The sequence below is a fragment of the Mus musculus genome (genome assembly GCF_000001635.26).
Source record: "Mus musculus strain C57BL/6J unplaced genomic contig, GRCm38.p6 C57BL/6J MSCHRUN_CTG23".
NCBI lineage: Eukaryota > Metazoa > Chordata > Mammalia > Rodentia > Muridae > Mus > Mus musculus.
In genome coordinates, this window is record NT_187064.1 from 37,502 (window position 1) to 65,393 (window position 27,892).

At 49.2% G+C, this 27,892-nt stretch overlaps 1 long non-coding RNA gene and 2 pseudogenes across 3 annotated transcripts in view; 1 reads left to right on the top strand and 2 right to left on the bottom strand.

Annotated features, from left to right (window-relative positions):
- The window catches only part of LOC100861749, a 48,163-nt pseudogene extending 32,935 nt beyond the window's left edge, over window positions 1-15,228 (top strand). The window contains exons 11-29 of the transcript XR_001782945.2: window positions 614-744; window positions 1,581-1,662; window positions 1,932-2,110; window positions 2,610-2,685; window positions 3,095-3,190; window positions 3,549-3,625; window positions 4,474-4,576; window positions 6,713-6,809; window positions 10,016-10,176; window positions 10,423-10,497; window positions 11,081-11,155; window positions 11,268-11,444; window positions 11,551-11,810; window positions 12,363-12,467; window positions 12,592-12,775; window positions 13,908-14,043; window positions 14,150-14,228; window positions 14,788-14,899; window positions 14,984-15,228. The product of XR_001782945.2 is annotated as a protein SFI1 homolog (transcript). The remainder of the gene's footprint in view (window positions 1-613; window positions 745-1,580; window positions 1,663-1,931; window positions 2,111-2,609; window positions 2,686-3,094; window positions 3,191-3,548; window positions 3,626-4,473; window positions 4,577-6,712; window positions 6,810-10,015; window positions 10,177-10,422; window positions 10,498-11,080; window positions 11,156-11,267; window positions 11,445-11,550; window positions 11,811-12,362; window positions 12,468-12,591; window positions 12,776-13,907; window positions 14,044-14,149; window positions 14,229-14,787; window positions 14,900-14,983) is intronic.
- Window positions 1,988-10,017, bottom strand: LOC105247294. Its single transcript, XR_882356.3, has 6 exons — window positions 8,946-10,017; window positions 7,240-7,497; window positions 6,629-6,820; window positions 5,159-5,257; window positions 3,492-3,705; window positions 1,988-2,077 (listed from the first exon to the last, which is right to left on the bottom strand). It is a non-coding gene; the product is annotated as an uncharacterized LOC105247294 (long non-coding RNA).
- Pisd-ps3 (phosphatidylserine decarboxylase, pseudogene 3) lies at window positions 15,173-22,188 on the bottom strand (annotated as a pseudogene). Its single transcript, NR_003518.2, is given in 7 exon segments — window positions 15,173-16,978; window positions 17,220-17,366; window positions 17,611-17,747; window positions 17,964-18,200; window positions 19,485-19,650; window positions 21,063-21,334; window positions 22,091-22,188. The product of NR_003518.2 is annotated as a phosphatidylserine decarboxylase, pseudogene 3 (transcript).
- Window positions 22,189-27,892: the final 5,704 nt, after the last annotated feature.

Consider the following 27,892-nt stretch of genomic DNA (forward strand, 5'->3'; position numbering starts at 1 on the left):
GACAGTCATCGTTGGACTGGCTTCAACTATGTAGACTAGGCTGGCCTGATGTGTGTAAACTAGTTTGGCCTTTAGACTCAGCAGAGATTGACCTGCCTCTGCCACTAGAGTGCTAGAATTAAACACGTGTGTCACCAAACCCAGCTTCAGTTAAATACACACACACACACACACATACACACACACACATATTCTTACTCATTTGTGTCTAGAAAAATAACACTGCATACGATTAAAGATGCAAATAGTTTCATGTTTCACATTGCTTTTGTTGTTTGGTTTGTTGGTTTTGTTTTGTTGTAAAGATTTATTTATTTAATGTATATGAGTACGCTGTCACTTCAGACACACCAGAAGAGGGAGTCAGATCTCACTACATATAGCTGTGAGCCACCATGTGGTTGCTGGGAATTGAACTCAGGACCTCTGAAAGAGCAGTCAGTGCTTGCCATCTCTGAGCTGTCTCTCTAGCTCCTCATGGTATGTTTTTAACCTAGCAAACTGGTGAAGATCAAACATAACACTTCATTCTGTTCCTGCCTGTATGAGAAGCAGTCTCTCAGAAGAGTGTGCCTCTGAGCTTTCACAGAGGCATTTTGTTACTTTGTTTCAGTTATTGCGGGCCAGAGCAGATGGTCATTTCCAGCAGCGAGCACTGCCTGCTGCCTTCTACACGTGGTACAGAGGCTGGCTATGGCACCAGCAGAGACGGATCCTGCACACAAAAGCAGTGCGTTTCCACAGGTATGCTGTGCAGTTCCCGTGTGTCTGGGACAGGCAGCTCTGTTGTAGCTCTGGTGACTTTGGTATGCCTTGGCTTTGTGTTACTGGTTTCCCAGCCCCAGTCCCTGGTCCTCTGGGTTTTCAGAATGAGGACCTTTGATCTCATGGAGCAGGAAAAATTAGCCAGTACTTTCTCCTGGGACAACTCTTGGCCATCCTTTTTGCAAGTGTTCTCAGAACAGCTTGTGTTGTATGTGTTGTCTGCTCTTCTTTCATGAGCACAATTTCCTGTTAGTGTTGTAATGAGAGCTTTGATGGAGCCTCACATTATGCTATTTCCCTAAAATGCTGTGCTCCTGTTCTATAAAACACGGTCTTTTGAAGTCTTAGAATAGCAGTTCTCAACCTGTGGGTCGTGACCTTTTCACAGGGGTCTTAGACCATTTGAAAACACAAATATTTACATTATGATTCATAGCAGTAGCAAGATTACAATTATGAAATAGCAGTAGAAATAATTTTATAGTTGGGTGGCGGTCACCACAACATGGGGAACTGTATTAAAGGGTTGCAGCATTAGGAAGACTGAGCACCGCTGTCTTAGAACAATGGTCACCCACAGAGTGACAAAGGTCAAGGAGCTGCAGGGTGGTAAAGTCGGTGGTAAACATCTTCAATCCTAGCACTTAGAAAGCAGAGGCAGTGTGGTCTCTGTGAGTTTGAGGCCAGTGTAGTCTACAAAGTAAGTTCCAGGTCAGCCAAGTGCTACACAGAAAAACTAAAAACTAAAAATAAGAATTGTCTTTCGTTGGAAATGCTTGGCTTCTAGTCAGTTTTTCTCATTTCTGTGTATTTAGAGGGACATTAGAGAAGCAAGTATTTGCTCTCTGGAGGCAGAAGATGTCTCAGCATCGAGAAAACTGCTTGGCAGAGAGAATGGTGTGTAGTCTTCTTTGAATGGGTTCCTGGGGGGCGGGGGGATGATCCATTTTATGCACTTGCCCTGGGGTGCTTCTCAGAAAGTTATACAATTGTGGTCCACCCTGCCAGGTGCAGGAGCCTGGGAAAATCCAGACATTGATGTCTGTTGTCAGCTCAGTTCATGGACAGCTGCTGGGGGAGGATCTCTTTTGCTGGTCACAGATTTTCCTCCAGCCTCTGAACTGTTCTCCTTCTGGATTGTTCTGTTTCCTCCCACCCTGCCTCAGGCTATACTGCAGGCAGAGCAGCAGCTTTTGCGTAGGTTCTGGTTCGTGTGGCACCAGCAGGCAGCAGTGTGTCAGCTGGAGCGACAGCAGCAAGCCATGGCCATTGCCCACCACCACAGTGGACTGCTCAGGAGGGCTTTCTGCATCTGGAAGGAAAGTACCCAAGGATTTAGGATAGAGTGAGTGGCATTTCTACTCCAGAGCTTCTAACCCCCTCAGGCTAGCTCCATGTGCCCACCCATAGTGGTGTGTCAGGTTGGGCTGGTTGTATGTCCTGGAAATTCAGCTTGAATCAAGGACCTTGGAATCTGTCATTGGACTCAGATGCTCTGAAACTCAGCTCCACCTTGCTTCCTGCCTGGGACCCATGTAGCTAGTGGCAGGGTATAAACTGATGAGCCCATTATCAGGTGGCTGGACACTTACTAGTGGGCAGGTTATGACAGTGTTTATCAGACCACAGGGCTACAATGGAGAGTGCATGCAGCCCACGTGTCTGGTGCAAAGATGTTGAAGCCCCATGAGGTTTCCTGAAATTTTCCTGAATCTCTGTGTCCCTACTTGGAAGAGGCCCAGATCATCAGACAGCTCTTCAGAGAATCCTTCACTCCCTGAGCTCAGTAGTTCTGAGGCCCCTTGTGGTCTGGCCCCTGCTGAGCTTCTCCTGTTTCTCCACAGGAGGATGGGCAGAGCACAGGCTGCGCACTTCCACTCTGCGCGGCTCTTGAGTTGGGCCTGGAGCATGTGGAGGGAGGTAAGGCTTTGGCATGGGCACAGCCTGAGTGGGGCTGTTTGTCCACATGACGCAGACAGACAGATGGGTTCCTCCATATGCCTCTGGTCAAGGGCAACTGTGAGGCAGTGATAACTATGTGTGGGGCTGTTATTATCTGAACTTACTGAATGTAAAGTTCCTGTCTGGCCGTTCACAGAAACTCTACTAAGGGTGTAACATTGAAGCCAGTACCTGTCCAGCATTTCCTGTCTGGCACTTGCTCATTCGACACCGACCAACCTCTAGGAGGTTTATATTTATAAATGAGATTGAGGCTCAATTGGTATATTCTCCTTCTGTGAGCTCACAGAATGAAAACCCAGAGACATTGCTGCCGTGAGCCCCTCCTGGCCCTCGGCCCACAGTCCCCACTCTTCCCTGTGTACAGTGCCTGGCCCTGAGGCTGGAAGAGCAGCAGAAACTGAAGTGTGTGGCCCTGCACAGCCAGTGCATCCTGCTTCGCAGGGCTCTGCAGAAGTGGCTGGTAGGAGCCAGCTCTTTCTTCTAGGTCTCCTCACTGTGGGGTAGGGGAGGTTTCTGGAAGCGTTTATGTTCCTCCCCGGAGTGATCTGGCAAGGCTCAAAACATCAGGTGTCCCAGAAAGTGCTGCCTGGGGTGCCAGCCATCATGGAAATCTGGTTTCTATATAAGAGTTCAGGAGTCGGGCCTTGTGAAACATTATAGTAGAGATAGGTGCTGGTCTTGGAATGGAGACCTTCAGCCTCTTCCCACTCTGATAGCTCTGGCCTGGTAGCCACTGTGGTAAATGCACCTCTGAGGCTTACTTGTAGAGGGAGAAGTATGGTCCCAGGGTGGCCTCCAGTCTTCCTCTTCTCCCACAGGTTTACCAGAATAGGGTGAGGAGTGTTCTGCGGGAGGTGGCGGCCAGGGAGAGACAGCACAACAGGCAGCTGCTGTGGTGAGTCTTGAGTCCTTTGGATCTCTCAGGTCGAGGAAAGACCTTCCAGAATCAGGTGTGGGTGGGTGGGGCAGTCCTGCCTAAGATGTGCAGAGAATGGCCTCAGTGCCTCCTACTGCTTAAGTGTTTGATTCTGGCTTCCCCATGGCAAGCTATGCATCTTCATGCTCACCTCAGCATGCTCTGTCTGCCCATGCAGGTAATAGACCCTCACCAGAGGCCCACATAGGAGCGTGTTTGTCGTGTTCTGAGCCTTCTTCCCACCATGCTTCACATCTAACCTTCTCTCCTCCTTGATATACTATTTCATTCCCACTCCTGTGTGCAGCCTGCGGCCTCTCTGTCCCTCTAGGGCCATCTGTAACTCTCACCCCACCCCCACTCCTTATAATTCAAGTTTCTGAACTCCTGCTCCCTCTCCCTTTGTATTTGTTTAGCACATGCTGTTCTGGCTGTGTGTAGGTCATGGGTCTTGTGGACTTTAAACAATCACTCCCCTGAAGTCCTCATGAAGCACCCTCAGATAGCCCAGAATGAGAGAGCAAGTAGGTGCTGGGGTTCATGTGCCTCTTATCTCACTGTGAATCACCTGAATTGTTATCGTCCGCTTACAGCTGTGCTCTCTCTTGAGGACTCGGTGATGGCCACCTGGTCCCACCTGGTACCTGGCACAGAGCAGACACTCAGCATCTGTTGTTGGGTGTCGGCAAGAGCATGAGCTTGAGGGTCATGAGACAGATGCTCTGAGGCACAGTCTTTACTCAGGCATGGGGAGGAGTAAGTGTTTCACGGAAGCCTCCCAGGCCCAAACTGCTGTCACTCTCCTCACCTGACCCATGTCATTACAGGTGGGCGTTACATCTCTGGAGAGAAAACACCATGGCCCGTTTGGATGGAGCCAAAAAAACCTCTCAAGCAAGAGTTCACTACAGCAGGACTCTGTGCTCCAAGGTGAGGTACAGACTGGTTACTAGGGAGCCTGGGGCTCACATTACAGTCCTTATTAATTGACACTTAGTAAGGACCTCCCAGGGTAGGTAACCATTTTTCACACATGCATGTCTGTAGGTATTTTTCTTTGTACTGAGTTAGGAATCACTGTTCATTAAAAGAAAACATGTCATATAGGAAGCAAACTAGTTCTTACCAGAACCAGTATTTTCCATAAGTGTGCAACACTACGCTCAGATAAAGCCTGGAAGACTCAGTATTCTTGAGTATCCTTGTTGGAAGACTGTGCCAGATCTTACCCACTGGCACCCAGACTGCATGATCAGGAGGCCTGTCTGGAAGCATGGTGTCTCCCAAGAGGTTCTTGGTCATCTAGTTTGAAATGACCCAGACTACCTCGTTTCCTTGGCTGGGGTAGGTTTTGGAAATTTCCTGCAAGTTCCATGTTCTAGGGATGAGCAACACATTGGAATATAATACAAGGAAGTGGTTCAAACAGAAACAGTCCCAGAGACTGTCCCTGGGTCATGGTTGTTCTGGAATAAAGCAGACTGTTGGGAACTCTCAGTGACATAGATCTACCTGTTGGTGACCATGCAGTTCCCTGGGGAGGCAGCAGCTGCATTTAGTGAAGACTGGTATCTTCTCAGAAATGTTCAAGACATGCTGGGTGGTCCCTGCCTTGGGAGGAGATGACCAGATCTGGTTAGGTTTAATGCTCTGAAGAGAGAGCACTCAGGTGGGAATGGAGTTTATGACTGGTGAAGCTGGTACCATGCTTCATCTGGTTCCCTGCTTTCTTTAGATGTGTTTAGTGGTACTGGTAAGATGTTCAAGCATGAGGACAGGAGTTCAAATCCCCAACACCCACATAAAGTTGAATATGACTGTGTGTATCTGGTCTTTGGTACTTTATGAGTTCTTTTTCTACCTTTTATCCTTCCTGGTTTCACTCACTATCTCTAGATAGGAGAGAAAAAAGAATATATATACAGAGATCCCTGAATCTAATTTCTTTCCTTTTGTTTCTTCTTAGAGCACAACTACTGACAAATTGCAACCAACCCCCCTAAATGACTAGCAACCACCAACTTCCTATTAGGGCTCTAGCATTTATTTACCCTCTGAAAAGTTCCCAGAATTTCAAAGGTCACAGGATCTGCAGCTGACAAACCACAACCCTGCTAGAGCATGAGGCATTGTTTGTTAGCTGCTGTAGACAGTCTGAAGCAGCCTGAGACTGAAGCACATTCTAATCACTACATCTGCATGTGTCTGTAACTCTGTCCTGGAGTTAGAGTCAAACTGAGAGGATCCTGGGACTCACTGTCTAGCCAGTCAGCCAAAACAGGGAGCTTCAGCCTCTGACACTTGTCTTAGGGAATGATGGAGAGTGACTGAGGAAGACATTGGATTTTTGGTTCCTCTACACCCATAGACATGTGCATACATATACATGCACACACCCCACACAAAGGGTTTTGTGTTCTCTTTTGAGATACAGTCTTACTATGTAGCCCAGGCTAGACTGGAACTCACTATGTAGATCAGACTGGCCTCAAACTTATAGAAATCTACTTGTCTTTGTTACCCAAGTTCTGGGTTAAAAGTGTGTACCACCACACACTACCCACAAAGGGTTTTGTTACTAGGCTTCCTGTATAAGAAAAAATATTCCAGGCAGTGGTGGCGCACGCCTTTAATCCTAGCACTCAGGAGGCAGAGGCAGGTGGATCTCTCTGAGTTTGAAGCCAGCCTGGTCTACAGAGTGAGTTCCAGGACAGAGAGTCAGGGGTGCACAGAGAAACTCTGTCTTGAAAAACAAAAGAGGGGAAAAAAAGAAGAATTAACACAATGCTTAACAAATGATGGAGTATAACCCATGTAACTACTTCATTTCTATGGCACAATATCAAGTTTAAATCCTATCGATAGGAAAGTCTCAGTGTCTGAGTGGTCAGATTTCCCTTTAAGGGACCTGAAGCCCCAACCCAGGACTGAGCAGATGGCTGGATATGTTTGAGAGCCAGCTCTTAACCCTTCAATTCTCACCTCAAGAGGACCCAGCATTGGTCACAGTGAGTCCTTGATATCAAAGTATGAAATGAGCACTGTATTTTCTCTGCCTGTCTGTAGGTCCTAATCCAGTGGCGAGAGGTTACTTCAGTGCAGATATATTACCAACAAAAGGAGGCAGCTGCCCTCAGGGAGGCCCGGAAAGCACTGGACAGGGGTAAGAGAGGCCTGTGGGGACAAACAGTGACGGGAGTGTAAGTACAGGACTCCCTAAGGTTCCATGTGCTCTGCGGGCTCTGTCCATGTGTGCTCATTACCTGGTGCTCCCAAGACCAGGCTCTGTCCATGTGTGCTCATTCCCTGGTACTCTCATGACCAGGAGGCTTCAAACAAGAATTAATTTTTCTCAGGGCCAGAGGCCAGAGGCTCTGGAGGAGAGTCCTCCCTGGGCTCCTCTGGCTCCTGGTTGTTGCCCTCTTTGGTCTTCCTTGTGATGTATATATGTATGTATGTATGTATGTATGTATGTATGTATGTATGCATGTATGTATACACGCACACACATATAATTGATATTATATGCTGTATATTTATATAATATATACATTTATTAAGTGAGCTTTAGAACAATCTTATCCACATAATACCTCAGATGCTCAGAATCCGATACTTGTCCTTGAGGCTGGACCTCAATAGCAGTCAGTCCTGCTGGGTCAGGAAGCAGGGATGACAAGGAGGTTAAGCAGTCTACAGAGTGGGCTGCCTCAGTAGTCCCGTTCTGGCGCTGGAAGCCCAGAAAGTTCCTGGGGAACTGTTCGTTCTTAGTTTGCAAAGCTTGAAATGCTGATTTGCTATGAGCAAAGGACTGAGCAGTTGAAGCACTGTCTTAGTCAGGGTTTCTATTCCTGCAAAGACATCATGACAAGAAGCAAGTTGGGGAGGAAAGGGTTTATTCGGCTTACACTTCCACGCTGCTGTTCATCACCAAGGAAGTCAGGACTGGAACTCAAGCAGGTCAGGAAGCAGGAGCTGATGCAGAGGCCATGGAGGGATGTTCTTTACTGGCTTGCTTTCCCTGGCTTGTTCAGCCTGCTTTCTTATAAAGCCCAAGACTACCAGCCCAGAGATGGTCCCACCCACAAGGGGACCTCCCCCCTTGATCTGATCACTAATTGAGAAAATGCCTTACAGTTGGATCTCATGGAGGCATTTCCTCAATTGAAGCTCCTTTCTCTGTGATAACTCCAGCTGTGTCAAGTTGACACAAAACTAGCCAGTACAAGCACCAACAGAGCTATCTCTGAAGGACTTTTTTTTTTTAAGATTTATTTATTTTTTACATGTAAGTATACTGTCTGTCTCTTCAGTCATAGCAAAAGAGGGTATCAGATCTCATTACAGAAGGTTGTGAGCCATCATGTGGTTTCTGAAATTTGAACTCAGGACCTCTGGAAGAGCAGTCAGTGCTCTTAACTGCTGAGCCATCTCTCCAGCTCATGAAGAACTTTTCTTTTCTTTTTTTCTTCTTTTTTAAATTTTTTTTATTTTTCGAGATAGGGTTTCTCTGTATAGCCCTTGCTGTCCTGGAACTCACTTTGTAGACCAGGCTGGCCTCAAACTCAGAAATCCCCTGCCTCTGCCTCCCAAGTGCTAGAATTAAAGGCGTGTGCCACCACGCCTGGCAGTGAAGAACTTTTCTTAAAGGGGATAGTGGCACAGGGCAGGTCCTTGGAACAAGGAATTTAGTGGGTAAACACAAAATACCATCTGTGGGAAGGATGCAGTACCATTGTGGTTTGGTGCCTTTTTTGTTTTTTGTTTTTTTGTTTTTTTTGAGATGGGGGTTTCTCTATAGCCCCGGCTATCCTGGAACTCACTATGTAGACCAGGCTGGCTTCCAGCTCACAGAAATGCTTTTGCCTCTGCCTCCTGAGTGCTGGGGTTAAGGGCCTGTACTCATTGTCTTGTCTGATATTAGACTTCAGGGTTTCTGCCACACCTTTTTAGAGCTCAGGGGAAAATATCCTTAGACACAGGCATAGACTTTTACAAAGTGCAGGCTTGTAGTCCCAGCATTTGGAAGGCAGGAAGGAGGCATGCTGGAGCAAGGAGCTTGAGGGCAGCCTAGACCACACAGGGATTCATTCACTCACTCTTTCTTTCTTTCTTTCTTTCTTTCTTTCTTTCTTTCTTTCTTTCTTTCTTTCTTTCTTTCTTTCTTTCTGTCTCTCTCTCTCTCTCTCTCTCTCTCTCTCTCTCTCTCTCTTTCTTTCTTTCTCCCCCTCTCCCCTCCCCTCCCCTCCCCTCCCCTCCTCCCCTCCCCTCTATCACTTTTGCTCTTTCAAATCCTGACCTGTTTTAGTTGTTACTATGTATCCTGCTCAGTCCGTATAGTGTTCCTTACATGTCTTCAGGGCAGACCACTTAGTACTGAGTAACCAACTGGTGAGCTCTTTCCTGGGAAAGACTTTTTCTCCCACTCTCAGCATGTCTTAGTTTCCAAGTAGTTCTTTGTATAGAGTAGAGGCTTCATGGGCCTTTCCCTGTCCACTGTGACTGTCCATCAGAGTTGTCCCTGTTTGGTTCCTATTTGGGTAGTCACATTGATGGCTTCTGACAATACTAGGAGACACATTCACACAGCAAACGCCCTGATCTTCTGGTTCTTAGAATCTTTTCTTCTCTTCCAAAATGTTCCTGAGCCTCAGGTGTGGGAGTGTTTTTGTAGGTATATCTGTTGGGTCTGGGTTCCGTAACTCTGCATTTCGTTCCCCTCTGTCTTGTACCTTTCTGTTGTTCGTTAGTGATGATGCCATCCATAGTGGTAGCTAGGGAGATAGGGACACTTAAGGCTGCACCCAAGATGTGAAATGGCTGGTGGACACCATCCAAGATAAGGCTCATGACTGCTGCCTGTGAATGGCTTCAGAGATACCTCCTGTATTAGGCATTCCCAGGCTCCAGGACACAGCCTACACCGTGAGGCCCCAAGAGAACACTTTACTACTTTCCTGGTCATACCTCAGGCTTACTGGACTTCACTCTCTGAGCTTCATTTCCTGCTGCCAAGGCTGAGCTCTAGCAGGAAGCTCCCTTTTGGGACTAAGAGTCTCCTTCTGCATGCCTAGCATCTGTTGGTGTTGCTCTGTGGGTCCTGGGATACCTGCAATGACTGTGGACAGCTATGGGGACAGCACTTGGGAGATGCAGCAGCGAAAAGAAATTCTAGTTCTAGTTTCCAGACTGTAGAGATGACCAGACCTGCCTGGCCTTCCACAGTGGCCATGAATCGTGTCGCTTTTTCTCACAAAAGGCTGACTGTCACATCACATAACCTCTCCACTGTCTACACCTTCCCGTGCCACAAAGTCACTTATGAATGAAAATCCTGTACTGTTTTTAGCCAGCTTACATTTGCTTCAGGTCGTCTCCAGAACTGGTTTCAGCACTGGCGATTCTGCAGCCAGAGGGCAGCCCAGCAGAGATTCCGGCTGGGACAGGCGGCTCAGCATCACCGCTGGCAGCTGCTGATGGAAGCAATGGCCAGGTGGAAGGCACACCATCTGGGGTGTATCAGAAAGAAGGTGAGGCACGTGGTGGCAGCTTTCTAAGCTCTGTATGAGTCAGAGGTGTCTTGAGCAAGTGCCCGTGTCTTGAGGAGGCGTCTCCTGACCCTTGACTTTAGATCTGGGGAAACTATGGGGGCAGAAGCCCTTGGCAGAAAGGTGTTCACTTGGGTGGAGTCTCCCCTTGCAGCTGCCCCAGGGGCTGGGGATAGACCCTGAGTTAGGTGACTGTGGAGTCTGACCCTGTGTGCATTTGCTCTCCAGTTTCTGCAGAGGCAAGCTGCCCAACTCCTGGCACAGAGACTCGGTCGGGCCTGCTTCTGCCAGTAGAGGAAGCAGGTGAGAACCAGTGTAGCACTTCTTGCCTACTGGCAAGACTTCAGCTTAGAGCCATCTCAGCCCCACATCTAGTTCAGTCTTTAATACTGTCTTTGTCCCAGGGCTCCATCCCTGTGCCTCACCCCCACCCCCGCACTATCAGCTTCCTTCATACGCCATTTGTAGAAGGCTAGTCTCTTCAATTCAGGTTTCTCTTAAAGTGTCATCTTAAACACACTGGAATAATACCCAAAAGTTAATGTGAAGTGAATTTCAAGTCTTTGTTGGGGTCTTGATAAAAAACCAGAAGGCCACAGTCTGCTCAGTACAGCCAGGTTTACAGTCTGTTCTTGCTCTAGGCTGGAGAGCCTTCCTTCTGTCCATTCACTGTCCAGTCAGAGGTGTCTGTGCATTCTTCCTTTTGTACTGTCTTTTCCCCCTTCACAGTCCCTGAATATATTAACTATCTCAAGGTCAAGATGAGGCCAGGCCCTGAACCCTTCCCAGTAAAAGGAGGGTAGATGCTTTAGCTGGTGGGCTGAGAGTGGCCATTGCCATGTTGCCTGTGTATTCCTCTGAATAACCCAATCTTTCTGGCCCACAGCTGGCAGTCCGGAAGCAAGAACAGTGGGGCACGGCCCGGGCCCTGTGGTTCTGGGCCTTCTCACTACAAGCAAAGGTAATGGTTCTAATTCCCTGGGCACTCCTGCCTTCAGGGGCTGCTCTGTAGGCTGGGTTGTGGGATCCATCGCAGAAGCCTGAGTCTTTTCTCTTGTCCTCTCATCTGCAAGGTGTGGACTGCATGGCTGGGCTTCGTACTTGAGAGGAGGAGGAAGAAGGCACGGCTGGAACGGGCTATGCAAGCCTACCAGCAGCAGCTCCTACAGGAGGGTGCCACACGGCTTCTGCGCTTCACAGCTGGTACGAAGGCCTTCCGGCAGCAGCTCCAGGCCCAGCAGCAGGTCCAGGTAAGCCAGAGCTGCTGGTGAGAGGCTGGCAGGGCAGGGCAGGGCAGTGCAGGGCAGGGCAGGGCAGGGCAGGGCAGGGCAGGAACTGATGAGAGCTGTATTGTAGGCAGCCCACAGCCTCCACTGTGCAGTCCGCCACTGTGCTGAGCTCTGGAAAAAGAAGGTGCTTGGTCCAGGCAAGACTTCTCAACCACCAGCACCCACCACATTCAGCAAGAGAGTGACATTTAAGGATTCTTTCCTCTCTGGACATGCTGCGGAGGCTGGAGATGCTACCCAGGAGACAAAGAAGCTTCGAGCTCCTCCGTCTCAGGGAGTCCTGGGTAGTTTGGCAGGAGCTGCTGGGGAGCCCTGCCACCTAGACCTGTGAGTGGACTGTGGTTCACCTCTGCCTCTAGTCCTAGAGCCAAAGCTGGGCACACACAAGAGGGACAAACAGCTGTAGGAAGGACAAGATGAGAGTGCTACAGCCTCATCACACCAGAGCTGCTCAGGGGCCTGTGTCAGACCTTTCTTCCCTGGGCATTGTTCTGAGGCAATTGTCATTCCCAGAGTAACCAGCTCTGAGCTCAGAACTCATGGTGGGTAGAGTGTTCTGGACGAGCCCCTACTTGTCCCCACTCTTTACCCCTCACCACTAACCTTGGCAGGACCCTGAATATCTCAGAGGGTCTTCTGATAGGAAAGAACACATACCATCAGCTTGCTGTGAAGGTCAAAAGAAACAGGTGTAGCTCCAGCACCCAGGAATCAGTCAGGAAGGCTGTAAGGGTCATGTTGAGTTGTCTAGGCTCAGACCTACCCTGTGTACATGCTGGCCTTCATTCTCCCTGTAAAATGTCAAGGACTGAACCTTAGCGAGATCTCAGGTGCCCTTGCAGACCTTGTCAGTCCGAGGAACAGACTATTTCTCTCCAGCAATGCAGCCCGCTCATCACGGAAACAGCCTCGACGTCCATCCTTCCTGCTTGAGCGTTTGGGGAGCCAGAGGTCCCCAGAGTGGTACAGCCTTGGGGAGCAGCAGTAAGTTGAATGGTTGTGAGTCCAAAGGCACTGAAAACTATGTGTTCCTATATTTTATGGGATGTCTGGTCCCTTTAATCCAGAGAAAGGTTCCATGGTGTGAGCAGCTTCTGCTTCTGCTCAGGTTAGAGAAGCCCCCAGAGGAGGAAAGCATGGCTCTGCTGGGAGGCTCTTCCCTGACAAGACCCTTCCTACCTGGGGTCCTGCCGAATGTTCCTGGTCCGAAGCTGCCTCCTACGGCCAGTCCAGGCCTGGAGCTGCTGCCTCCCTCCTCCATCATGCCCCGTGTGGCAGGAGGCACTGCTAGGGTGAGTTCTCGACTGCGCTGTCACTCACTCTCCTTTGGTGCTCATTCTCCAACCCTTACTACTCTTCTTTCTAGAATACCTTGGTCACTTGACAAGCTTGGGTGCCCTGCACACCAGGCCTAAAACACAGCAGTGGCTAGTCTTCTAACACCCCAGCCCTTGAGCAATGACTGATGTCTGGACAACCAGAAGAACCTTATAGGCGGGCTCCCAGCAGGGCCTCTGGTCTTGGGGGACAGGTGGGAGCTTGGAGTGGGAAGAGGAAGAAATTGAGGGGCTGTTGTAGGGCACCACATCTGGCCTGGACTCATGCACTAAGTGCTAGGGCAGCCATGAGCTGTGGTGTGATTAGACAGACATGCTAGTGCTCTGGCTGTAGCTTCTCACTGGTGTGTGTGTGTTGTGTGTGTGTGTGTGTGTGTGTGTGTGTGTGTGTGTGTGTGTGAGTGACAGTCTGTTGGGGACTGTCTTTGGTAGGACGTGCTATGTTAGTTATGGTGAGGGAGGAAGAGGAATCCAGGGTCACTAAGAAAGAATTCTTTTACTAAAAGATGGAATCTGGGGTAGGGTCCAGTGTCTGGTGAGGCAGTCAGTCCCCACTCAGTCAGCCTTCAAGGCTATGAGTATCTACACTGCACAGCAAAGTTTCACCTCGAAGAACAAGGGGACACGGAGTCCTGGGCAGAGGTAGTCAGGGGTACTCCTGAAAACAGCCAGTCAGCAGTTCCTAAAAGTTTGTGCTGGCTGGGGAGAGGTGGAGACAGGAAGGAGGTAGCTTCTGGTGGAGCGTGGCTGGTAACAGAAGCGACATACACCCAATCTCAGCACTTAGGCAATAGAGGCAGGAGGATAGAGAGCTCAAAATGAGCCTGGGCTTCATAGCAAGACTCTGTCTCAGTAAATTAGTATTTAAGTATTTTTAAAAAATAGTGGCACACAGAAGAGAAACCTTGGGGGTGCAGGAGTGGTAGGACAGGAGTGCTGCCCTGTAACAGTCTTCCCTGAGGCTCAACAGGCAGGGCAGTCACCCTCAGCACTGCAAGGCATGGTGGGCAATGAATCAGGACAGGACTCACTTTCCAGGGTCCCTACTAGCTTTCTTGTTCAGCATCCACCCTTTGCTCCTCTACAGGTATCAGCGAAGCCCAGCATCCCTGGGCCTCAGCCTTGGGGATGCCCGTCCTTACCCAGGGACCTTGATCCCCATCTCCTCCCTGGAGATTCCATAAGCACCCGGACTGGGCCTGTTTATGGCTCAGAGGCTACAGGTGAGTAAGTCAGGGTGCTGGAATCACCCTCTACCAAAGTCCTACCAGTCTCCTGGGTCCTAAAGGGATGGTGGGCAAGGTCAAGCTTATCTTCCTGTTGCTGCAGGCCACACAGAGCTTGAGGCTGAGTTGGAGGGGATCCAGCAGCAGTTACAACACTACCAAACCACCAAGCAGAACCTTTGGTGAGGCCCACCAGGTGCCCTGGGACCTGTCTATGGGAATAGCTGTGGCTTGGAAAGGCGGTTGGTTCCATTTCCCGCAGCAGGGCCTGGGCCTCCTCTGTGTGGTCTAACTCCAGGGGGTGGGGTAAGTGTCCTCTGGCACCTTTATCCACTCCTGGAAGGGCCAAGTTGGCCTTACATAGGGCTGGAAGTCCTGCTTTCCATTTGGAGGCTATGGAATGCCAAGCAAGGCTTTCCTGGGTTCTGTTACCTACCTGACAACTGTGACTGTAATGCTAACAAGGGACAGACAGCGTGGGCCTGGGTCCTACTTATACCCAGTGTTCTGGGGACAGTTGACATACAGCAGCTTTCAGAGACCTCAGTGAAAAAGACTGGTCCCTCTAGAAAGGGACAGGAAGAGAAGTTTTCACACGGCTCACATGAGTTGCTGTTTGCTGGGGAAGACAGAAGATTGTTGGCCATTCTCTCGAAGTACTTTATTAGCCAATATATCTCTTCAAAGGGCTCACTTGGGGCTGTGCCAAGAACCCAGCCTGATAGGTGTCCCCATCTCCAGGTCATGCCAGCGACAAGCCAACAGCCTGCGTAGGTGGCTGGAGCTAAGCCAGGAGGAGCCGAAATCCGAGGACCTTCATCTAGAAGAGCAGGTGAAAACAGAACTGGAGGAAGTAAGACCAGGTCAGCCCAGGGCCAGCCCCTGGCTGTCCTTCCTTTCAGCTTGCCTTGTCCCTCCCTCTCGCCCATGTCCCCAGGTGGAACTACAGGTCCAGCAGCTGGCTAAGGAGCTTGAGGCCCAGCGTCAGCCTGTTGGTACATGCATTGCTCGTGTTCGGGCCCTGAGACGGGCACTGTGCTAGTGGCCCGTCCCTGGGGGATAGGTGCTATCCTTCACAAGGCCTTGGACACCCTCAACAACAAAATTCAAAGCTATGGTAGTTTTTGTTTTGTTTTGTTTTTTAATTTCAAAATGTCTTGCAATTAAATGAATTACTGTTCAGAAGTCTCCTACTTTTCATACAAAATACGGTACTACTGATAGGGTTGAAAAGTTAAATGATTTCTCCTGCAGGGGAAATTCATGGCATTCCCAAGATCGACATGAACTCTGGTCTTGTCCCTACCACTGGGTTCCCCATGGCCTGCATACCTGTTTTCTAGGTACTGACCTCCATACCCTCTGCTTCCAACACAGTCCCTAGACCAATAGCAGCATGTCCCCTACTTCTGCAGGGCAAGGCCTCAACCTGCCCTTTCACTCCAGACTCTACCAGACAAGCCAGTAATTAATTGGTCTTGCCTACCAGCAAAAGGATTCAGCCAGCTTCTTAGAGCCTACAAAGGTCTACATACATCATTAGTCATTGTCCTCAGAAGACACTGACAGAGCCCAGGACAACACATCCAGCATTATATAAATGATTTTACTTTTTCAGCATGCAGACGGGTGAAATTTGGGAGCAGAAAGCAGTTATGAAGGCCATGTGGCCTGCTCTAGGAAGACAGTGGATCCACAGTCTCTGCCCAGCAGGCACCTCACTCTGTGCACAGTGAGAGAGCCCTGTGACGGGTGGGGGCGCAGCTAGAGGGTGTGGTAGTACACAGCCAGGAGTTAGGGGTGGGAGGCTCTGGCTTGTACAAAAATTTAAAACACCCCTGAAAGTGACTTTGGGGTCAAATCACACCCACCCATACTCTGAAAAGGGGCCTAGGTCCTGAGAGACCCAGAACCTCTCCTCTGCACCCATGGACAGGCAGGAACACATCATTCAGGTCTTATAAGGTCAGCCCCGCAGTGTCCCTCACCTAGACATCCAGACATCCTGGGGCTCCGCTAAAGACCCTCATGCTCCTGTGTGGAAAGATCCTTTGGCAGCCACAACCGAGAGGACTAGAGGGAGCCCAGTGCTCCTGCAAAGCAGATCTTCTGTTCTGCCTTCAGCCTCAAGTTGAAGTCCTTGGGTGCCTCGAAGATGAGCACGATGTGGAGCTCAGGTTGAACTCGCCCAGGGGCTCACCCTTGTGCATGGGAATGCCCTCCTTGTTACAAAGCTCAGGTCATTGTAGTACCTTGCTGTACCTGGGGCTGTTTGTGTGCAAGTCCTAGGAACAAGAAGGTTGAGCCTGTCCTCAACCCTGCCCAGCCCAGGTGGCAGAGACAAGCCTCTCAGGGCAAAGGCCTAAGTAATCAACTCCCAGTACTTGCTGTGACTTTGACAAGGAGGGGTGGGGGTCAGACATAAATGCTGAAAGGCTAGCACCAGCAGCAGCCATTAACACCTAAAAAGGCAGAGTGGGTACCAGATTTTCTCACCCAAGCCAACTCTACCCTCCTGCAGGCTCCATCCTTGCCTCTGATCAGGGCTCCTGGCAGAAGCCGTGTGTTAGGATGTGGGATTGGTTCAGGCAGGTGAATGGCCACAGATTGGGCAACAGGGAGAGGGAGGCTGAGCTGGTATGGGTGTCTGCAGAGCCTTGGCAGAGCTAGATCATCCCTCCTGCACTACAAAATTTATAAGCCCGAAGGTAAGGCTGTACAGCAAATGAAGTGGTTGGACCCAAGAGGTTTAGCCTGTGGGCTTTGCTCACTCAGTTAAAGTGGATACGGATAGAGCCCACATTGGTGGCTCCCACTGCTGTCAACGATAAGAACCCATGTTTCCAGTCTCCAGTTAGGACTACACGCTCATTGTGACAAAAGAGCTCTTTGATCCATCGGGCCATGCCAGGGTTCACTGACATCAGGGAACCTGAAGAGACAAGAGAATATGCTACTTTCTGCTCAGCCCCTGACATGTTCACATCAGAATGGCCGAAGAGCCACAGGGACTCACAGGCCAAGCGGTCCAAATTCTAAGCAGGACCCCAGATACCCTCGCCTATAGCCAGCCACCTCAAGAAGTCCTCTCCTGGCCTTGACGACACCAGCCTCAAGCCCAGTCCTCCCAAGTCAAAAGGCCAAGGGCCTCTAATGCCCACCCCTGGGCAGACCTGGGAAGTGGCGCCGATGTGAGACGGTCCAGTCAGTGGGGGAGTGGAAGCAGTGGTAGTCTCCTGGGGCCAGGTAGACGACACAGTGGTAGAGCGCATTCCCTTCTTGGGGGACCAGCTGGTTTCTGAAGGAGTCACTGGAGGAAGCTATTGGGTGGGACAGAAAGAAGGCCTGGCTTTTGGACAAGCTCCAGGTGCCATTCATCCCACAGTGAGCACCTGTACATGGCCTGCATGTAGCCTAGCTGGGGGCTCCAATAATGACTTTTGGCTACATAGCAGCCTGCTGCCCCAAAGCTTGCCCAGCCTTTATTCCCTCAGCCCCCTATGCCTTTTGTTACTACCCTTTGCTGTCTACCCCAGCTCCAATCCTGACTAAGCAATGACCCACCTGGAGGGAAGGGCAGGTCTTCTGTACTGGTTCGAGGGCCCAGGAAGGACTCCAAGGAGTAGGTTTCGCCCTTTACCTGTTCCACCTCAGAGTTCTTCACCTGCCCAAAGGTGAGGATCTTGCCATGATGGGCTGGTCTGGAGGAATCAGAGTTTTGATGGTAAGGAGGGGGTAGTGCTCACCTTCAGTGGCTCCCCAAACTCTACCATCTGCCAAGTCCTCAGGGAGCTCCAGTCCAGGTCAGGAGGGAGCCTCCCGGAGTACCATGGACATGCGGTGCTGCTAAGCCTGGCTTAAAGGCAGACAAGGATTTCATTTCCTAATGAAGAATGGAGACAAAGGCTAGGCATTACCACACAGTACAAATCTCAGACAGGCTGTGCCTGAGGCTTCAGCTTACGCCAGAAGAACTCGCTGAGGTTGTGGTAGTGGTGCAGGTCCTCCACTGCAGCTTCAGTCATGTTCACCCCAAAGGTCCAGATATACAGGCTGTAGACTGGCCTCCAGAGCCAGTAAGGAAGTTCTACTTGGTTGAGGCGACCACAGGCACGTGACAGCAAACGAGTTGGCACAGTTTTATACAGGGACACCTGTAGGCCACAGTGCAGGAGGCTGAGTTGATCACAAATTTGAGTACTTTCATATACTCCAACCCCGCATCCCCACATGAGTGAGAGAGAAAGAAACTCTACAGACGCCACCACGAAGGCCCAAGTGTTCAGGCTGGTTTGTGAGGTGGCTGTTTCTCAGAAGGAACCAGACTGCTCACCAAATACTCAAAACAAGGCTGGATATACATGTAGCCTGTATCATTTTTGCTATAGCACACAAAGGTCAAAGAGCAGCTGCCTTAATCCCAGAGGTGGAGACTGGGCTGTATAGCCTTGGTTCTTACAAATGGAAGATGAGGACAGAAACAGACCTGGTGCAAGCTTGAAAGACCACCAAGAGGCATGCTGCCCTTGTGCCAGCTAACTGCCCACATTCCAGACCACTCAAGAAGGCATCAGGCTCCCAAGAGGAAAGGGCAGCCCTACAGTCCTGAGCATCCTCTTCAAAAGGAAGCAAGGATGGTGTTTTCACTCCCAGATCTACATCACCCTGCCACATCTGCACCTGAGCAAGCCCATGGGCTCTCTACAGAGGCAGGAGGAAGCTCTCTGTCACCTGTCTAGTACAGAGCACCAGGAGGTAGGTACTAGTCCCACTTTCAGGCCAGAGGGTCCTGCAGAGCACTTGAGCATCTGCCACCACTGCTGCACCAACAGCACCAACTCCCTTAGGAGTAAAGTAATTTTACCAAGTTTCAACAGACCTTCCCACACTAAGTCAGTGTCTTCTGACTGATGTTTAGTGACTTGGACAGAGCAATACCATCAAGTGGCCCCAGGCTATGCTCTAGTGTCTAGTATACTTCCTTGGGCTTTTGTGGTGCCTACCTAGGCTACCAGTGTCCTAGAAGCAGGGCTTCCTTTTTGGAGTCAGTCTGTCAAGAAGCTGAGTGAGAGAGAACCTTCCGGTACCTGCTGGCCAGGGCCTGCCTGAGATGCTGCCTGTGCAGTCCTGAGCTCAAGCATGTACTCCAACTAACAGGCCCAGCCTGGCTACAGCTTCCTAAACCACCCTCTGCTGGCTAGACTCTGCTTGGTCTTTTTCTTGCAATCACCTGTTTTCTTCTGCATGTGGAAACCAGTGGCATTGTTTTCTGATTGACAAAACCAGCGAGTTCTGAACTGTCACAGGGCTGCCAACCAAACAACCTTCTCACACATATTATTCATGAGTGCGGTCTCTGATAAGTTGTTTCCTTCTCTGTGCTTCCCCTTCAGGCCTCTCTAGGGAGGGTCATGGCCAGGAGGCCTATTTACACTTACCCTGCTCAGGGGCCTCCATCCCACCTGGCTGTGGGGCCCGAGCACAAGGAAGGGCAGGAGGTAGTGGAGTATGGTCAGCAGCCAGGAGCGCAGATTCAGAGCAGGTCTGGACATGCAGCTCAGCTGGCCTAGCCTCCGCCATAGGGCCAGCTGGGGAAAGTACAACCTGCAGGACACATGTCCACACGTGGCCTGGGTCAGTGCCTAAGTCTGGAGGAACCTGAGGAGCAACCCCTCAGCCAGTGTCCGGTCCTGCTCCCTACCCCTACCCTGCCCCCTCACCTCCCCAGCAAGCTGCCTCTCTCTCCAATGGAACCAAAGAGTTCCAGCAGGCATTGCAGTGCCCATTCCATTCTAACCAACTCAAGTTGTGAGACAGGGGCCTGGTTGCCTGACTACTGGGCTTATTTCCCAGTGTCTCCTACCTGCCGGCAGGCTGAGTGGGCAGCAGCTCAGGAACAACTCCTAGGAACCTCTAAGTACAGCAGCAGCCTGACCAAAGGCCTTGGAGCCCCTAATGGGAAGGAAGAGAATCCACCTTATACCCACAACCTCCCATGCTTAGAAGGGTTGGGACCCAAAGATAGTTCTGCCCTCACAGGTGCCAGAAAGACGAGACACAGTGCCATGAGCCTAGACAATTGGGCGACACCTGCCAAGTCTTTTGTTCCTCCATCGTGGCACCTGAGAAAACCTTCAATCTTTTGCTTCCTCTTCTGCTAAATGGTAGCAGTGGCTCCATCCACAGGCTCAGGAGGCTCTCCACCTAGCTCGAAAGCTGCCTCCCTGCTCTGCTACAACCACATGTATGACCCACTAGTTTTACAAGGTCATTGTCTTCTATTCAGCCAGCTTTCCAAAGGCACAGAGAGGCCTTTCCACTGTAAGCTCAGCTTCCTGAATGCAACTAAGTTGTCTGTCACACAGTGGGCATCATGAGACTCTACTGCAACCCACTCTAGGATGTTTGAAAAAGCACAGTTGATTAAACAAGCTAAGGCTGCCATCTGAGCCTTGCTCAAGAGAAGCTGAGTCCTGTGTCTCCTAGAAACTGGGCAAAGCAAAGAACAAAAGGGGATTGCAACAGAGAACTGGTGAGCGGCACAGGCTAAGACCACAGCACACCAACTGTCCTGCTCTCCTCCTTTCTCTTCCACAGGACCCCAGTATGTCTCTAAAAAACAAGAGGAGGTGGCAGGGACCAAGCAAAGACAAATCAGCATTCTCCTGTGGGCTGCCCTTCCCAAGTCACTGCAGAAGAGCGGATGCCAGTCCAGAAGAGCTTGGGGGAGGATCTGGTAGAGGAAGCAGGGGTCTAGGGAGGAAAAAGGGGGCCTCGGTGCCCTTGCCAAAGACCAAGACACAGGATAGAAGCCCACTGCTTCCCCTGCCTTACCCCATTCCCCCAGCCAGAGCCATGGGTACCTGAAGTGAGTCTCCTACTCGGGGCACAGAGGACTCCCTCTCCAGACCCCTTTAGCCACTCCCTCCCCCCTGAGGCCACTGGACTTGGTGTCTGACCCTCCTGAAATTATGCCCGGGTACATTGAGGGTTAGGTCTCATGGGCAGCATCTCACCATTTCTCTGCTGCTTGGAGCTCCGGTCCTGGATGCTTCTCTGACTGACACATCTTGGGTAGGCACAGGGAGGGTGTGGGCCTCCACGAGAGTGTGCTCCTGTGCTTGCTGGCTTGCTTGCTCACTTGCCTTTTTTTTTTTTTTTTCCTCCTGACTCCCCTTTCCCCTCGCCAGAGAAACTTCAGTGTGGTCACTGCTCCAGTTGTTGGTGGCAATGCTTCTAGTTTCCGTTCACTCTTGGTGGCTCACAGGCACAGGTTAGAGGACCACAGCTATTGCAAATAGACAGGCACCAAACACCTGTTTAGACCTCCTGTTCATGTCACCTGCCAGGGTGCTGCCAGGGCAGAAGCCCTTGTACTTGGGCCAGCCCTATCACTCAGCTTTGGTCACCCTGAGGCAAGGGGATTCCCTTGAGTAAGGAAGGAGCTGAGGCAGGGGGATGACATGGTTATGTAACCACGCCCTCAATCCCCCTGTCAATCACCGGCTCTGCCCACTCAGCTGTGATAGCCAATCAGAAAAAAACCTCAGCTGGGCGGTGGTGACCCACGCCTTTCATCCCAGCTCTTGGGAGGCAGAGGCAGGCGGACATCTGAGTTTGAGGCCAGCCTGGTGTACACAGAGAAACCCAGTCTCGAAAAAAACCAAAAAACCAAAAAAACAAAAAAGCGAGAGGGAGCATTGCAGTGACAACCTGTCGCCATCGGGTGGCGTGCGAGAGCAACCGTCTCAGGGTTAAGCCGGGAGACACCAAGTCTGGGAAAAACCAAAACTAAATTCAATAAAAAATGAATAGATAGATAGATAGATAGATAGATAGATAGATAGATAGATGAATATTAAACATTCAAAATTTATTAAAAATAAAAATAATTAGAAAAAAAATAACAACCCAGTCTTGGAAAAAAAAAAAACATAAAAGGAAAAAAAGGGGGCGGGGCTCATAGGAACCAAAGCCAGGACTGAACTACACCTCCCAGCATGCCTCGGGGCTGAGGCAGGGGCATGCCTGCACCTGCACTGACCTGAGAAGGCCGGAGAGAGTCTTCCTGTCCAAGACCAGTGACTGCCTGCTTCCAATCTGTGGTCCCCGGGACAGCTGAGCTTGCTCCGGCAGCAGAGAGACTCTGGAGGGCTTGTCGGGAAGTCCGGCCCGCTCGGCTATGATTGACGGCAGCGGCTTCCAATCGAGAAGCTTCTCCACTTCCTGTTTCCAGGAGCAGGGAAAAGCGCCAGAAGTCCCGCCCGCCCAGCCATGACTGACAGAGGCTTCCAATGGGAGGCTGGATTTCTTTCCCCTACCACCTCCGCCGGTGACTGACAGAGGCAGCGTCTGAGGCTTTTTTGCCCCTCAATAAAGGAATGCAGAGGCTTTAGGTCCACGTTGCGCGGGAAGCGGGGCCCTCATTCGGAGGGGCGCTGCAGGCCCCGCCTATCACCCATCGATGCTGTCAGCCCCATGTTCCTGTCTCTGCTTTTCCCTCTGCTCCGTTCCCGCTCTCCCCCTACCTCACACACAGTTCATGCTCAGTCGCTGCCTCAGATCCGTGACTCGCGGTCACGCTCCTGCCTCAGCTTCCATGTGTTACGTATTATAATCTATAAAAATAGTCCTGGAATATGGCGAGAAACACTCAAAAACGTGGAAAACGAGAAATGCACACTATAGGACCTGGAATGTGGGCAGAAAACTGAAAAACGTGGAAAATGAGAGAGACAAATAGAAGGACCTGAAATATGGGAAAAAAAAAAAAAAAAAAAACTCTGAAAAACGTGCAAAATGAGAAACACACACTGTAGGACCTGGAATATGGCGAGAAGCACAGAAAAAAGTGGAAACTGAGAAATGCAAACTCTAGGACCCAGAATATGGCGAGAAACACTTTAAGGCGTGCAAAAATGAGATACACACACTGTAGGACCTGGAATATGGCCAGAAAACTGAAAAATGTGGAAAATGAATAACGCACATGATAGAACCTGGAATAGGGCAAGAAAATCGAAAACGTGGAAAATGAGACACACACACTGTTGGACCTGGAATATAGCGAGAAACCTGACAAACGAGGAAAATGAGAAACTCACATGGTAGGACCTGGAATGTGGTGAGAAAACTGAAAAACGTGCAAAATGAGAAACACACACTGTAGGAGCTGGAATGTGGCGAGAAACACTGAAAAAACGTGTAAAATGAGAAATGCACACTGTAGGAACTGGAATATGGCGAGAAACACTGAAAAACTTGGAAAAGGAGAAATGCACAACCTAGGATCTGTAAAATGGCGAGAAAACTGACAGGAGGAAAATGAAAGAAAGAAAGAAAGAAAGATTATTTTTATGTGTTGTAGTTTTTTGTAGAAAAAACTTTCTTTCTTTCTTTCTTTCTTTCTTTCTTTCTTTCTTTCTTTCTTTCTTTAAGAAGCACTGTATCCTTCTTTGTACTGGAATGTCCATCTCCCCAGGGTGTCCCTAGTGTGAGGAGCTGGATGCCTTAGACACCCATCCTTACATTGTCTATTCAGGTCATGACTCATGCTCTACTTCAGCTTAATTTCTTGTGTTTGGTGAGCTAGGTAGGTTTCTATTTCTGTGATAAACACCATGACCAACAGCATTTTAGAGAGATGCTGACAGTTTCTACTCTATCATTAGGGGCATCAGGATAGGAACTCAAGGCAGGAACTGAAGCAGAGGAACGATCATCCCTGGTTTGTTCCTCAAGGCTTGTTCAGCTCTTTAAACAGCCCAGGAGCACCTGCCCAGTGCTGGGCCCTCCCACCTGAGTCTTTATTAAGAAAATGTCCCACAGACTTACCTGCTGGCCAGTCAGATGGAGGCAATTTCTCAGTTGAGAGTTCCTCTTTCTAAATAATTCTGGCTCTGTCAAACTTTGAAAAAAACTAATGAACACATGAGGGCAACCCAAAGCCTCACAGCAGTCATTGTCCAGTGGGGGAACTGCTATGAAAGTGGGTCTTGTCAGTATGGTGTGATTGTGCTATGGAAGGGTTGTATGAGAACCATCCTGTGTGCCCATATCTCAGGAACAAGGAGGCAGAAGCATCTTAAATGCAAGGCTAGCATGACCACACCATCCAGCCCCTAGCTCCAGCCCCTAGTTCCAGCCCCTAGCTCAGACTTTTTTGTTTTGAATAAAAGTTTTTGGCATCCTAGGAAGTTCAGGCAAGGAAGAAGCATCCGAGCTGAGTGTCAGTCCTAGGTGACTGCAGGTTCTTCTGGCAGAGACTGGGTATTCATACAGGGTTATTGATGAACTACTAATGTTCAAGAATATGCAATAATGGCTGGAGAGATGGCTCCGCAGTTAAGAGCACTGGCTGCTCTTTCAGAGAACCCCGGTTCAATTCCCAGCTCACATCTGTCTGTAAAAAATAATCTTTTTAAAAAATTATTTTTTAAAATAATTAAATAAGATTTAATTTAATTAAATTAAATATTAAATTAAAAAAATTTAATAAAAATTAAATTTTAATTTAAATTTAATTTTCTTTCTTTCTCTCTCTCTCTCTCTCTCTCTCTCTCTCTTTCTCTCTTTCTCTCTTTCTCTCTTTCTCTCTTGGAAACAGCCTCGAACTCAGAAACCTGCCTGCCTCTGCCTCTACCACTGCCTCCAGAGTCCTGGCATTAAAGGTTTGCGCCACCACTGAATGTTGGGTTTTCTATGTCTTTCCTTGGCAATGCTGTCTGTTCTCAGCTGTAAAGCCCTAACTAAGACACGTAGTGAGATCTAGGTCCCCCAGAGCTACACAGTGAGACCTCATCTACAACAAAACAATACAATACAAAACAAAACAAAACAAAACAAAACAAAACAACAAATAAAAAATAAAATGAATAAATTAAGCAACCAGATCATATCTTTTCTTTCTTTAGACGATACTCACAGCTTGTAGCAGTTCACACGTGGGACCTCAGACCTGGACACTGAGGCTGTTTCCCTAACAAGTATTAGGGCTGAACCTGACGGCTTCTACAGCTGAGTCGTGTCCCCGCTTTTAAAAAATAACATGTTTTCAAAGGCTGTAGGTTCTTAGCTCTGTTCCTTGTTACGGTTGAGTCACAGCCCTGAACTTTCAGTGGTAGTTAAAGGCACTGAGAAGGGCTTCCGATAGACATAAAAGCCTAAGGCTTCCTTCGTTATTAAAAACTTAATCTGGACTCTCCCAACCCCTGCCATCCCTAGATTTCCTAGAAAGGAAGGCAGGAACCGGGGCACAAGGGTGCAAAGCTACTGGTGTTTGTAACTGCTACCTGAAGGCTTTCTTTTGTTGGTACCCTACCCGAAGCTGCATTGTTACTTCTTTTTCCTTGTTGTGCTTTGGTTGCCTTCTTTTCTCTACATAGCCCCTTTCCCTTCCTAGCTGTGTGGAGGTGAAACTTCTTCTTTTACAAGCTGCTCTCAATCTGAAATGGCTTCATTTACTTTGCCTGGTCAATACCTTCGGGTCACAAAACGTAAACTTGTCAACTAGAGAGCAGTTGCCCAGCTAGCTCAGTCAGTAGAGCAGGAGACTCTTAGTCTCGGGGTTGTAGGTTCGAGCCCCACAGTGGGCAAGGTGTTATTTTAGTTGGATCTCAACTGCAGACAACGCTGGCTACATTGTTGGGGTTCTGCATTCGGAATCTCTGACATTAGGTCAAAAGTCGAGGCAGTAAGCACTTTGTGGGTCCTTGCTCTGCCTCAAGCAGCAAAGGGTGTACACGAAATTACAGTGGGTGGAACTTTTAAGGAGTCTACTCTATTTTTGACATTCTGGATAAAGTGGAACAGTAGGTACTCTTGCATCGCCCTATTCAGGTAGATCTGAAATTCAATTCTTTCTGTGTTTACTGAATTCAACCACAGGACTCCACTACATCCCTCCCTCTTAAAAAGAGTAGCAGGTGCTTCTCTTGAAGGCTTGTTGGTCTAGGGGAATGATTCTCGCTTTGGGTCTGGCAGGTCCTGGGTTCAAATCTTAGAAGAGACCTCTGCTTTTGCCAGTCCAACCCTGAGAATTAAAGACGACCATGGGTGATTAAAAGGTATGACTTGACAAATGAAAACAGAAATCTGGAACTACTCAAGGTGGTCTTTTGTTTGTTTGTTTGTTTGTTTGTTTGTTTAGGTTTTCTTTGTTGGTTTCTTTGGACCTTGTTTTCTGGTTGAGGCAGCGTCTTGCTCCTTTAGCTCAGACTGGTCCTGAAAAAGTCAAGGATAGCTGCATTTCTGATCTTGCATTCACTTCTTGTGTGCTGGAAATATAGGCATGTGTATTCATCTGGTGTTCAGGTTGGAACCCAGGGTTAGGCAAGCAATTAGGTGACCTACAGCATCGGCTCATAACTCAAAATGCCCATCAAGAATGGATGGCACTATTCAAACTAACCTGATGGATAAAAATAAAGGAAAATGTTGGAACTTAAAAAACAAAATCAATCCAGCTGCCCTGGCAAAGCAGGGAGAACTGGAGCAGGCATCTGAGATGCACCAGCTTCTAGTCAGCTTTATAGTGTGTTTGAGATACTCTGTCCTACGTGAGAAGAAACACAATTAGAGAAGTCACTGTCCTGGGACAATCTGCAAGACAGATGGCTTGCTAATAAATGCTGGTTTGAAGTTTGCCAGTAGCCCTTAAGTGCAAATCTGGTTCCGGATCACCGGCCTTTAATCATTATAGTTTGCTTGGGTCTACCCCAACAAGACCCCAAAAGTAGGCAAGAGCCTGTGACCTCCTCAGATTTGCTGGAATAGCATTTTTCAGATCCCCCTGGGCCTCATACCCAAGAAAGGGGAGCGGCACCTGAAACTGGCTAGGATCTCGGCTTTGGGAATCTGCGTTGGAACTTCCCTTTTTTCCATTCTCTCCATAAAGACGCAAAGGATTTTCAATTTTAAGAAGTCCTGGCACTTCGGATAGGAAACATACTCCAAGAACCACAGTCAGCCCTCTGGTGCCTGTAGAGTCCTGAATGATCCTGGGTCTCCCAGCAGCTCAATGTTTCGAAATCACACGGTGGATTACTGTGCAGAGAACGAATAGATGCTAGTAGGAGGAAGGAGTCCCTCTAGGATTCCATGAGCTGGAAGGCAGGGTGGGGACTTATAGAAACAGCCCCAGAATCTGCCAAATTTTCACTTCTGGCATCTTTCTTTCTGGGTTGGAAGGATTGATTGGAGCCCTGATGTCTCTGGTGCTCTGCTCTGGTGTCTATACTGCGAGGATCCAGGCTGAATTGTCAAGGTTCTGAACGGTGGCCAGGCTTCCAAGGTGGCTTCTCCCAAAAATAGACTGCGCACTTGGGAGGCAGAGAAGCCTCTGATTTCTGCTATCCAGCCTTATAGCATCAGCTGAGATCGTTCCTTTTTCAGTAGGCTTCTGCCCCAGCATCTCTCTCTGCAGCACTTTCATGTGGTTAGCTAAGAGGCATGAGTAACTGTTAGCTAAGAAGAGGCAAAAGTAGATGTTAGCTGAAAGTAGAGGTCATTAATAAGGGAAGAACTAAATAAATTTTTTTTTTCTTTTTAACCTTGGCGACACTCTACCCTACCGGCCCCCTAGCTGGTTCCCAGGCTGCTTTGAAAAATCCTTAACCTAGCCTCGAGAGTACTGCCCTTACAAGAGTGACATCCCTGATGCACCAGCTCCTATCGGTGTGAAAGACTTTTACTTCCCTGGACTAGAGCAGGAGGCAGAAAACAGACCTTCTAAGGTGGACGAGCAGGAAGGCCAAAGGAAGAGAGCTTGCTCTTCTGACAATGAATGTGGACTGAAAGGATGCTTGGGTACCTGGGAGGGTCCAGGGAGAATGATAATTTTAATGAC